Here is a 13,138-nt window from a genome sequence, read left to right on the forward strand (position 1 = left end):
ATTTGTTAATCAGAAATTATAAATAAAACAGCAAATGTTGTTCTGATATTATTCTGGACCTCCTCCCTGGGTTTTGGTTGGGGGGGGGGGGGGGGGCGGTGCCTCAGTGTCTCTGTGTCCGTTGTAGAAAGAAACCACAGACAGACGGCCGGACACACACACACACACATGGGATTGGGATCACTTCCGAGTGGTCGCAGTGATCCCAATCCCAGTGTGTGCAGTGTATCATGCGTTGCTATGGTGCATCAGGTGCATGCTGGGAGGTGTAGTTCTTCCTGTCTCTCAGGTGCATGCTGGGAGGTGTAGTTCTTAGTGTCTCAGGTGCATGCTGGGAGGTGTAGTTCTTCCTGTCTCTCAGGTGCATGCTGGGAGGTGTAGTTCTTACTGTCTCTCAGGTGCATGCTGTGAGGCGTAGTTCTTCCTGTCTCTCAGGTGCATGCTGGGAGGTGTAGTTCTTCCTGTCTCTCAGGTGCATGCTGGGAGGTGTAGTTCTTAGTGTCTCTCAGGTGCATGCTGGGAGGTGTAGTTCTTAGTGTCTCTCAGGTGCATGCTGGGAGGTGGCAGTGAGTTGAAGTAGGGGTGCTGTAGCCCCCCCAGGGCGGAGACCTGGTCGCGGGGGGGGGGGCGTCCTGCAACGACCATGCAGGACGAGGTAATAACGACCCCCACAACCAAACCAGGAGAGGATAAACCAGGAGAGGATAATGTTACAACCAAGGCAAATAAAATATTAACCGTAGACTCTGATATACCTACGACTACGAATCAGTCAATCCTTTCTGAAGTAATGAACAAAGGGGGGTGGAGCCAGGTGACCAAGTGTACCTGAGGGTGTTCAGGAGAAAGTGGAACCAGCCCAGGAGAGAAGGACCATACAAAGTCACCAAGGCAACGCCAACAGCCATCCAGGTGGAAGGGAGTTCCACCTGGTACCACCTCAACCACTGCACAAAGGCTGCACAGCCCAGGACGAGGGAAGAGCGTGGGGAGGGGTTGGACGCAGCCGCACCCAACATTGACCAACCACCCCAGGACCAGACCCAGCCCAGCCAGGATGATGATGATGCTGAAGCTGGCGAAACTGCTCCTGATCCTCTACAGCCTGTGGCAAATCCCACTGGCCCAAGGACGGGTCCAGAGGAGGGGTGAAACCACACCAACAGAGCAGACCGGGAACAGCCAGGAATCAGACGGTAACAACAGAGAAAGCATCAAAGTGTTGCAGGAAAGGCCAACCCCGAGGTATTCAGGAATAGTAAGCAGTGCAAGGAAGAAGAGGTCAGAGAAAGAAGCCTTATGTGTTAAGTTACCCTCGCAATCAGAACTTGACGATGTACTTATTACTAATTATCCTAACTGTTTTGGCAGGTGGAGAACGGCTATGTGCAGTAATTGTGCAACACAAACAGAACATTAGCCTGGGGACAAGATCTATGCAATATAGGTCTTTTAAAGACGCATGAACACTGGTGTTTTACGGTCAAACCTACAAATCAATGGAGGCATCCCATAGATTACCACCATGTAGCAATAGATAAAACGCAGCCTCCAAGTAAAAGAATAGGGACGATAAGATTTGATCAACTAAGGGAAGGAACTTGTATGATACAAAAGCAACATGTTACGGTCACTCAATCAATGCAAAATAGGCCAGAGGAAGACTGGTGACTGGTGACTAACCAGTCACCAGTAGGCCAGATAGTACCCTCGTCACTATTAAAGTAGAAAAATCATCAGTCGCTAATGAAATAGAAGAAACTTCAATTTCCAACAAACAAGACATAACACTAATCAGTATTAAGCTGGAAGAAGTTTCACCTACCACTAAACTACAGTGACAAGTAAACAAAAAGAGATTCTTAGCACTATTTGGGGAAAAATAAAGGTCACAAATGAGCCAGTAGATGCACTAACAACAAAAGGTAGTGTTAACAACGTAACAGTCACCATTGGGGATGAAGATGTAACGACCAAAGGAACCGAAGCCACCTTATGGAGTGAAATAAATCGTACAACGATTTATGTGCATGCTGGGAGGTGTAGTTCTTACTGTCTCAGGTGCATGATGGGAGGTGTACTTCTTACTGTCTCTCAGGTGCATGCTGGGAGGTGTAGTTCTTACTGTCTCTCAGGTGCATGCTGGGAGGCATAGTTCTTACTGTCTCTCAGGTGCATGCTGGGAGGTGTACTTCTTACTGTCTCTCAGGTGCATGCTGGGAGGTGTAGTTCTTAGTGTCTCTCAGGTGCATGCTGGGAGGTGTAGTTCTTCCTGTCTCTCAGGTGCATGCTGGGAGGTGTAGTTCTTACTGTCTCTCAGGTGCATGCTGGGAGGTGTAGTTCTTAGTGTATCAGGTGCATGATGGGAGGCGTAGTTCTTACTGTCTCTCAGGTGCATGCTGGGAGGTGTAGTTCTTAGTGTCTCAGGTGCATGATGGGAGGTGTAGTTCTTAGTGTCTCTCAGGTGCATGCTGGGAGGTGGCAGTGAGTTGAAGTAGGGGTGCTGTAGCCCCCCCAGGGCGGAGACCCGGTCGCGGGGGGGGGGGGGGGGGGGGGGGCGTCCTGCAACGACCATGCAGGACGAGGTAATAACGACCCCCACAACCAAACCAGGAGAGGATAATGTTACAACCAAGGCAAATAAAATATTAACCGTAGACTCTGATATACCTACGACTACAAATCAGTCAATCCTTTCTGAAGTAATGAACAAAATCAGAAACAGTAATTTCTCAACAATGAGAACACTCAGACAGATCAAACATGAGCCCATTAAAACAGTCGTTGTGCTAAAACCACAACTACTGCTGTAGCGGCCGTACAAGACGGCAAAGTCAAACAATTGGTCTGAACGGGTTGAACACAAACAGATCCCAGCAGAAGACTGTCAGACGTGTACTAGAAGTGGTCGGGACGCGTTCTAGGTAACAAACACTAGATAACGTTGGGATCTCTGTACTGAAGGAACAACGCAGCGGCTGCTGGAGCAGGAAGGAAGCCCAACGCCAGCAGCAAACTAAATGACTGTTGGGTTGTGGCGGCGTGTTTAAAGTTGAGTAAAGAACGCAGACTGGATGATTGAGTTTAGTGGGAATCAGGTGTGAATCCAGTTAGAATCTCGTGTGAATCCGGTGTTAATCCAGTGTGAATCCGGTGTGAATACAGTGTTAATCCGGTGTGAATCCGGTGTAAACGAACACAACAAAGGCTGGACCGTACATGCTACCACTGTATAAAAACGGTACACTAATGACCATTATTTATCGTCAGTGAATGCATTCATAAGCCTAAATGAACCAACAGTTGATGAAGTTAACTAACCGTTATCTAAGGCTCTTATTCACTAGTGGCGTTGGTGTTGACTCCTGGTGTGCATGCTAAGTGAGGTAGCCCCCATGCTAATGCTACATCACCATGCTTATCACCGGCTTACCTAACGGACGGTCAACGGACACTTACTGCAGTGTCACCCATGGGCTGGTTCCTTTATCCAAGCCCTTAAAGTCAGCACAGCAGAAGGGTGAGGGGGGGGCAAGGTGCACCTTCTGTGGCCTCTCTGTGGTGGTCACTTCCTATCGAGGGGGAGGAAAGCAGGTCGCTATCTCTCTCCATCACTTCCATTCACTGTTAATGTTTACACCGGCCTCTCTCTCTCTCTCATTCGCTCTCTCTCTCTTCCCATTTTCTGTCATCCCTCCTCCTCCTCCTCCTCCCTTGTTTGAGTTCTGAATGACTTGTACACAACCCAGGGGAGCAGCCCATAAATACAAGGCTAGGAACCAGGGAGCAGGAGGGGTTGAAGCTCTCTCCCCAATGATCGGGCTGGTGAAGAACGCAGACCGGATGAACTGCGTTTATTATAATCAACAGAGGTTCATTGATTACACGGACGACGCTTTATCTGCGCTAGGTGAGCAGCTGCGTGCCACAAGACAAATGACTTTGGCAAAACAGGCAAGCCCTGTGATTGGTTACTGGCGGAACAAGGAGGAGTCTGTGCTCTTATAGGAGAAATGTGCTGCACCTTATTAAATAATTAATTATATTATTATTTAATAAGTATAATAATATATAATAATTATATAATAATATTTATTTTATTATAATTATATTAATAAAGTTACAGATTAAAAACGTTCCCACACACGCTTTGATTCACAGCCAGTCAACGCCTGCCCTCTGGTGGACAAAACGAGAACTGCACGCAGCATATATTTTGTGGTCAGGAACGAGTTGAACTTCGCTTAATCTCTAAAAATAAAAATATATAACTACACATTACAGGCCACAATACAAGACGAACACCGCTGTTTTTAAAGTTTTGATTTTTTTCATACAATAAGTTATAAATTAAAAAATATTCCCACACACGCCAATATTCAGTCGGTCAACGCCTGCCCTCTGGTGGACAAAACGAGAACTGCACGCAGCATATATTTTGTGGTCAGGAACGAGTTGAACTTCGCTTAATCTCTAAAAATAAAAATATATAACTACACATTACAGGCCACAATACAAGACGAACACCGCTGTTTTTAAAGTTTTGATTTTTTTCATACAATAAGTTATAAATTAAAAAATATTCCCACACACGCCAATATTCAGTCGGTCAACGCCTGCCCTCTGGTGGACAAAACGAGAACTGCACGCAGTATATATTTTCTGTGGCCAGGAAGGCGAATTCATACGAGTTGAACTTCGGTTAAGCTCTAAAAACATGAAACTGTATTAAAACACGTCGTGTGTAGAAAACGGGAGTAGAGCAACGTTAGACTCGTCTGCAAATTAAAACATAAGCTCCAACTCAATACTTGCGTTTAAAGTTGCTGGTCGGACTGTAAACAATGACCCGCCCACGGAGGAGGAAGTCTAGATCCGGATATCCGGTATCGGCTCCACCGGTGGGCGGGATATATCGTCCCCATGGTTACCGTAGCTCCTTATCACGCCACAGGTTACCCAGATCGGTGTTCAAAGAAACGCAATTCATGTAATAAAATAAACCTAACAGCGTCACGCCTGTTGTTAAGATTGTGATTATATTTTAGATTTAATCTATCTATTTTAGATCTATTTTTAGATAACTATCGTCCAATTTCACTATTAAACAACGATTATAAATGACTAACCTACATTTACATTTACATTTATTTAATGTAAAACGGGAACAGACTGAATAATATATGTTTTATATGAACACTGTCTAATAAAGGTGTAATGTAAAATGGGAACAGACTGAATAATATATGTTTTATATGAACACTGTCTAATAAAGGTGTAATGTAAAACGGGAACAGACTGAATAATATGTTTTATATGAACACTGTCTAATAAAGGTGTAATGTAAAACGGGAACAGACTGAATAATATGTTTTATATGAACACTGTCTAATAAATGTGTAATGTAAAACGGGAACAGACTGAATAATATATGTTTTATATGAACACTGTCTAATAAAGGTGTAATGTAAAACGGGAACAGACTGAATAATATATGTTTTATATGAACACTGTCTAATAAAGGTGTAATGTAAAATGGGAACAGACTGAATAATATATGTTTTATATGAACACTGTCTAATAAAGGTGTAATGTAAAATGGGAACAGACTGAATAATATATGTTTTATATGAACACTGTCTAATAAAGGTGTAATGTAAAATGGGAACAGACTGAATAATATATGTTTTATATGAACACTGTCTAATAAAGGTGTAATGTAAAATGGGAACAGACTGAATAATATATGTTTTATATGAACACTGTCTAATAAAGGTGTAATGTAAAATGGGAACAGACTGAACAGCGACATCTAGTGGCGAGGAACGGGACCGCACGCAAAGCGGGATTAAAACGGGGAGTTTAAAACGCACACACGTTCTGTTTGTACGAATAAAACGCATGATCATACCCTATGTTGTAATAATCTGAGGTGTATTGATCAACGGAAGACACAGGTGGAGTTAAAGGTGTTGATTTAATGGCTTGTTTTACCACAGTGTAAAACACAGGGCGTCCGTCCCCCAAAAGAGTCCCCGACTTTAGTTCCGCAGTCGAGCAGCAAAACTGTACCTGTTGTAACTAACAATCAACTAATGTCTGTCTGTCTGTCTAATTATATACTAATTATAAAGAGTATTTACTATAACTTTATAAGACTAATTATAAAGAGTATTTACTATAACTTTATAAGACTAATTATAAAGAGTATTTACCATAACTTTATAAGACTAATTATAAAGAGTATTTACTATAACTTTATAAGACTACTTATAAAGAGTATTTACTATAACTTTATAAGACTAATTATAAAGAGTATTTACTATAACTTTATAAGACTAATGTACAAGTGTGTGGTGTACAAGACGAACACCGCTGTTTTTAAAGTTTTGATTTTTTTCATACAATAAGTTATAAATTAAAAAATATTCCCACACACGCCAATATTCAGTCGGTCAACGCCTGCCCTCTGGTGGACAAAACGAGAACTGCGCGCAGTATATATTTTCTGTGGCCAGGAAGGCGAATTCACACGAGTTGAACTTCGGTTAAGCTCTAAAAAACATGAAACTGTATTAAAACACGTCGTGTGTAGAAAACGGGAGTAGAGCAACGTTAGACTCGTCTGCAAATTAAAACATAAGCTCCAACTCAATACTTGCGTTTAAAGTTGCTGGTCGGACTGTAAACAATGACCCGCCCACGGAGGAGGAAGTCTAGATCCGGATATCCGTTATCGGCTCCACCGGTGGGCGGGATATATCGTCCCCATGGTTACCGTAGCTCCTTATCACGCCGCAGGTCACCCAGATCGGTGTTCAAAGAAACGCAATTCATGTAATAAAATAAACCTAACAGCATCACGCTTGTTGTTAAGATTTTGATTATATTTTAGATTTAATCTATCTATTTTAGATCTATTTTTAGATAACTATCGTCCAATTTCACTATTAAACAACGATTATAAATGACTAACCTACATTTACATTTACATTTATTTAATGTAAAATGGGAACAGACTGAATAATATATGTTTTATATGAACACTGTCTAATAAAGGTGTAATGTAAAACGGGAACAGACTGAATAATATGTTTTATATGAACACTGTCTAATAAAGTTGTAATGTAAAATGGGAACAGACTGAATAATATATGTTTTATATGAACACTGTCTAATAAAGGTGTAATGTAAAACGGGAACAGACTGAATAATATGTTTTATATGAACACTGTCTAATAAAGTTGTAATGTAAAATGGGAACAGACTGAATAATATATGTTTTATATGAACACTGTCTAATAAAGGTGTAATGTAAAACGGGAACAGACTGAATAATATATGTTTTATATGAACACTGTCTAATAAAGGTGTAATGTAAAATGGGAACAGACTGAATAATATATGTTTTATATGAACACTGTCTAATAAAGGTGTAATGTAAAACGGGAACAGACTGAATAATATATGTTTTATATGAACACTGTCTAATAAAGGTGTAATGTAAAATGGGAACAGACTGAATAATATATGTTTTATATGAACACTGTCTAATAAAGGTGTAATGTAAAATGGGAACAGACTGAATAATATATGTTTTATATGAACACTGTCTAATAAAGGTGTAATGTAAAATGGGAACAGACTGAACAGCGACATCTAGTGGCGAGGAACGGGACCGCACGCAAAGCGGGATTAAAACGGGGAGTTTAAAACGCACACACGTTCTGTTTGTACGAATAAAACGCATGATCATACCCTATGTTGTAATAATCTGAGGTGTATTGATCAACGGAAGACACAGGTGGAGTTAAAGGTGTTGATTTAATGGCTTGTTTTACCACAGTGTAAAACACAGGGCGTCCGTCCCCCAAAAGAGTCCCCGACTTTAGTCTAATTATATACTAATTATAAAGAGTATTTACTATAACTTTATAAGACTAATTATAAAGAGTATTTACTATAACTTTATAAGACTAATTATAAAGAGTATTTACTATAACTTTATAAGACTAATTATAAAGAGTATTTACTATAACTTTATAAGACTACTTATAAAGAGTATTTACTATAACTTTATAAGACTAATTATAAAGAGTATTTACTATAACTTTATAAGACTAATTATGTAGAGTATTTGCTATAACTTTATAAGACTAATTATAAAGAGTATTTACTATAACTTTATAAGACTAATTATAAAGAGTATTTGCTATAACTTTATAAGACTAATTATAAAGAGTAATGAAGCTTTAATAGAAGAGTTCTCAACAGCTTTATTATTTGTTCCTATAACTATATCAGCCTCATTATAACAGGAAATTATGTTACGATGCCTAGCAATTATGTTATGTTAATTACACGTTAGTAGAACCACACACACACACACACACACACACACACACACACACACACACACACACACACACACACACACACACACACACACACACACACACACACACACACACACACACACACACACACACACACACACACACACACGTGTCCGTGGGGCCAGGAGAGGACGCGTTGTTGAGGAAACTAAACTTAAGCCGTTTCTCAATACCAAGTACGCGGACTACGTTCTCGCGGACTTGGAAGTACGTACTTGGCAAGTCCGGACTTTCAAGTACAGACTTCCGAGAACGCGAGTACGCACCTGCAATTGGAACAGCAGCGGACTCGATGATGCATTCTGGGATATTTAACGGTCCCAAGTCCACACGAGTCACCTCCGATGCATCCTCGGTAGAACGGCCTCATCGAGAACGCATCGAGAACACACACGGGTTTTACGACAGTACTCGCGTTCTCGCGTACTTGGAATTGGAACAGTGCTTGGGCTACCACTGATGACGTTTATCGAGAACGCAAGTACACGAGAACACACGAGAACGCGAATTGAGAAACGGCTTCTCTCCCCCCACGCTCCAAATGAGAAACTGGGAGTTAGAGGAAGACATTTTCTCCTCTTCCGTCTGAGGAGGAGCAGAAGGAGGAGGAGGAGGAGGAGGAGAGGGGTACATTAGATCCACTCTGAGGAGGAGGAGAGGGGTACATTAGATCCACTCTGAGGAGGAGGAGAGGGGTACATTAGATCCACTCTGAGGAGGAGGAGAGGGGTACATTAGATCCACTCTGAGGAGGAGGAGAGGGGTACATTAGATCCACTCTGAGGAGGAGGAGAGGGGTACATTAGATCCACTCTGAGGAGGAGGAGAGGGGTACATTAGATCCACTCTGAGGAGGAGGAGAGGGGTACATTAGATCCACTCTGAGGAGGAGGAGGAGGAGAGGGGTACATTAGATCCACTCTGAGGAGGAGGAGGAGGAGAGGGGTACATTAGATCCACTCTGAGGAGGAGGAGGAGGAGAGGGGTACATTAGATCCACTCTGAGGAGGAGGAGGAGGAGGAGGAGAGGGGTACATTAGATACACTCTGAGGAGGAGGAGGAAGAGAGGGGTACATTAGATACACTCTGAGGAGGAGGAGGAAGAGAGGGGTACATTAGATACACTCTGAGGAGGAGGAGGAAGAGAGGGGTACATTAGATCCACTCTGAGGAGGAGGAGGAGAGGGGTACATTAGATCCACTCTGAGGAGGAGGAGGAGGAAGAGAGGGGTACATTAGATCCACTCTGAGGAGGAGGAGGAGGAAGAGAGGGGTACATTAGATACACTCTGAGGAGGAGGAGGAAGAGAGGGGTACATTAGATACACTCTGAGGAGGAGGAGGAAGAGAGGGGTACATTAGATACACTCTGAGGAGGAGGAGGAGAGGGGTACATTAGATACACTCTGAGGAGGAGGAGGAGGAAGAGAGGGGTACATTAGATCCACTCTGAGGAGGAGGAGGAGGAAGAGAGGGGTACATTAGATCCACTCTGAGGAGGAGGAGGAGGAAGAGAGGGGTACATTAGATACACTCTGAGGAGGAGGAGGAGGAGAGGGGTACATTAGATACACTCTGAGGAGGAGGAGGAGGAAGAGAGGGGTACATTAGATACACTCTGAGGAGGAGGAGGAGGAGGAGAGGGGTACATTAGATACACTCTGAGGAGGAGGAGGAGGAGGAGAGGGGTACATTAGATACTCTGAGGAGGAGGAGGAGGAGGAGAGGGGTACATTAGATACTCTGAGGAGGAGGAGGAGGAGGAGAGGGGTACATTAGATACTCTGAGGAGGAGGAGGAGGAGGAGGAGAGGGGTACATTAGATACTCTGAGGAGGAGGAGGAGGAGGAGGAGAGGGGTACATTAGATACTCTGAGGAGGAGGAGGAGGAGGAGAGGGGTACATTAGATACACTCTGAGGAGGAGGAGGAGGAGGAGGAGAGGGGTACATTAGATACACTCTGAGGAGGAGGAGGAGGAGAGGGGTACATTAGATACACTCTGAGGAGGAGGAGGAGGAGAGGGGTACATTAGATACACTCTGAGGAGGAGGAGGAGGAGGAGGAGAGGGGTACATTAGATACACTCTGAGGAGGAGGAGGAGGAGGAGGAGAGGGGTACATTAGATACACTCTGAGGAGGAGGAGGAGGAGGAGAGGGGTACATTAGATACACTCTGAGGAGGAGGAGGAGGAGGAGGAGAGGGGTACATTAGATACACTCTGAGGAGGAGGAGGAGGAGGAGGAGAGGGGTACATTAGATACACTCTGAGGAGGAGGAGGAGGAGGAGAGGGGTACATTAGATACACTCTGAGGAGGAGGAGGAGGAGGAGGAGGAGGAGAGGGGTACATTAGATACACTCTGAGGAGGAGGAGGGGGGAGGTGAGGGTATAGAGGAGGGGGGAGGTTACCTTACCTTATTAGGGTAACAGGCGTGTGTATAATAAAAATGACCACACAAGCCACACAGCCAGGTCGTTTTAAATGATTTTATATCATAAAACAACATCGGTATACATTTCAACAACTGTGCGCACAGAGAAACAATTCTGGGATGTGAATCAAAAAAAACAACGGTTCATCGTGAGACCATCTGACCCTAACTCTGTCCCTAACACTGAACCATGAGGAACCCATGAAGGAACCAAGGAACCCTCCAAGGAACCAAGGAACCCTTGAGAAACAAGGAACCCTTGACAACCCGTGACTTAAGTCACGTCCTGCGAGGTAGACGTTGAATCCGAAGTCTCCACCGTCCAGCTCTGATGAGGCGCCGTCGGTGGGTCACTGAAATGTTGAAGAGGAAAAACACTAATCGTTAGCCTCGTAGCATGAGCTATGTTGTTAGCCATAGGCCAACGATGTCCATTACGCTACGAGGCTACCGATGTCCATTACGCTAGGAGGCTAACGATGTCCAGCTAGGAGGCTAACGATGTCCAGCTAGGAGGCTAACGATGTCCAGCTAGGAGGCTAACGATGTCCAGCTAGGAGGCTAACGATGTCCAGCTAGGAGGCTAACGATGTCCAGCTAGGAGGCTACCGATGTCCAGCTAGGAGGCTAACCAGATTCCGGGTCTCCCTCCAGATAGGTGGCTCCTCCATCAGCTCTCCTCAGCCAAGGGTTCCTCATCATTTTGTCCATGATTTTTTTAGTTAATACCATGTGTGTTGAAATTGTAAATAATTAGACTTGAAGAAAATACTTTTGTTTGGAGAATTCTAAACTGTTAGTAGTTTATTATTCTTTGGACACCTTGTTTAAATAATTCTGAATCAAAGCGCTGTCTTGAATGTAGAATATAGACATAGAAGATAAATTTCATGTTTTAAACTTTTAAATTGTGTGAATTTAACAGCATAGCTCTGGTGGTGAAACGATGTAAAAAAAATTTGGTATTAACCTTCCAAAGACTTGAGCAGTCCCATCGTAGTCCTCGTCTCGCTCCTGGTGGGTCGTCAGCTTCATCTGTTCACAATACAAACACACATTAAAAGAGTGATGTTACGTCACCAGGTGTGAGTGTGACCAGCTGTTACGTTTTAGTTGTGTTTTAGTGTCCACCTTGATGTACGCTGGATAAACTACAGTAGTAGCAGCTGATGTGACCGTAATTACCTCAAATCACAGCTTTGGCTAAAATTCACAGAATGAAAAATCTGAAGGAAAAACTAATTAACACGCTCTACGATCGTTAATTTAAAAAGATTGAATAATTAAAAAGAACCTCCAGGTGTCAAGTGTTTGGTGATGGTTACCCTCCGGTCCCCAGTCTCCGGTCCAGCCTGGTGCCCCATTCCTGGTCCAGGGGGATCTGGATACCCTCTGGTCCACAGCCTCCGGTCCAGCCTGGTGCCCCATTCCTGGTCCAGGGAGATCTAGTTAGCTGCTGGTCCCCAGCCTCTAGTAGTCTACCCTGGTGCCCCAGGCCTGGTCTAGGGGATCTAGTTACCCTATAGTCTAATTAAGTGCTTTGAGTGTGAGAAAAGCGCTATAAAAATCCAATGTAGTATTATTATTATTATATATCACCCTGGTGCCCCATACCTGGTCCAGCGGGATCTGGTCTCCAGCCTCTGGTCTCCTATGCCTGGTCTTGGGGATCTGGTCACCTGCTGGTCCTCTGCCTCTGGTCCAGGAGATCCTGTGAAGTCAGACAGCATCTTTATAGACACGTGCACATAGCGGTCTTGAATCTAACTACCAACCCCCCCCCCCCCCGCAGAAGCCCCTTACCTTGAGCTGGAACGACGATGGAGATCTTGGGGTGCTTTGGTCGTCTCGTTGCAAAATACAGCCAACAGACTTACCTTGAGCAGATCTAGTAGTTTGTTGCTGTTGGTTCATGTACAAATAATTGACTATACATTTCATATCCCCCCCATTAAGCAAATAAATCCCACCCATAAACAAGGCTGACAACGGTACAAAATAACAAACTGTTCTCATGCCTTTTGTCTACTTCCTTACTACTCTCTAAAACATTGCATGCACATCGCATGAGCGTTGCCTTACTGATCAGGGTGTGATCTGAGTGACCAGAGATGCATGCTGGGATACTGTGCCATCTGACGCCTACAGTTCTGTAGACGTTCCCCCTCAGGAGAAACCCAAGTTTTCAAAAGGCTGTCGTGACATCAGTTACATGACCTGGAACGTCCGTCAAGACCGTGACAGGGACTCCCCGAGGAGAAACGCCAAAGGGTAGGCTGTGAGGCTCCCCCTCTCGGCGACTAGA

At 43.8% G+C, this 13,138-nt stretch overlaps 1 long non-coding RNA gene across 1 annotated transcript; it reads right to left on the reverse strand.

Annotated features, from left to right (window-relative positions):
* Positions 1–10,936: 10,936 nt before the first annotated feature.
* On the reverse strand, positions 10,937–12,775 carry LOC311372798. The gene is made up of 4 exons (XR_014642071.1): positions 12,448–12,775; positions 12,159–12,263; positions 11,804–11,868; positions 10,937–11,186 (listed from the first exon to the last, which is right to left on the reverse strand). It is a non-coding gene; the product is annotated as an uncharacterized lncRNA (long non-coding RNA).
* Positions 12,776–13,138: the final 363 nt, after the last annotated feature.

The sequence above is a fragment of the Micromesistius poutassou genome, assembly GCF_964030765.1.
Source record: "Micromesistius poutassou genome assembly, contig: SCAFFOLD_2282, whole genome shotgun sequence".
Lineage (NCBI taxonomy): Eukaryota > Metazoa > Chordata > Actinopteri > Gadiformes > Gadidae > Micromesistius > Micromesistius poutassou.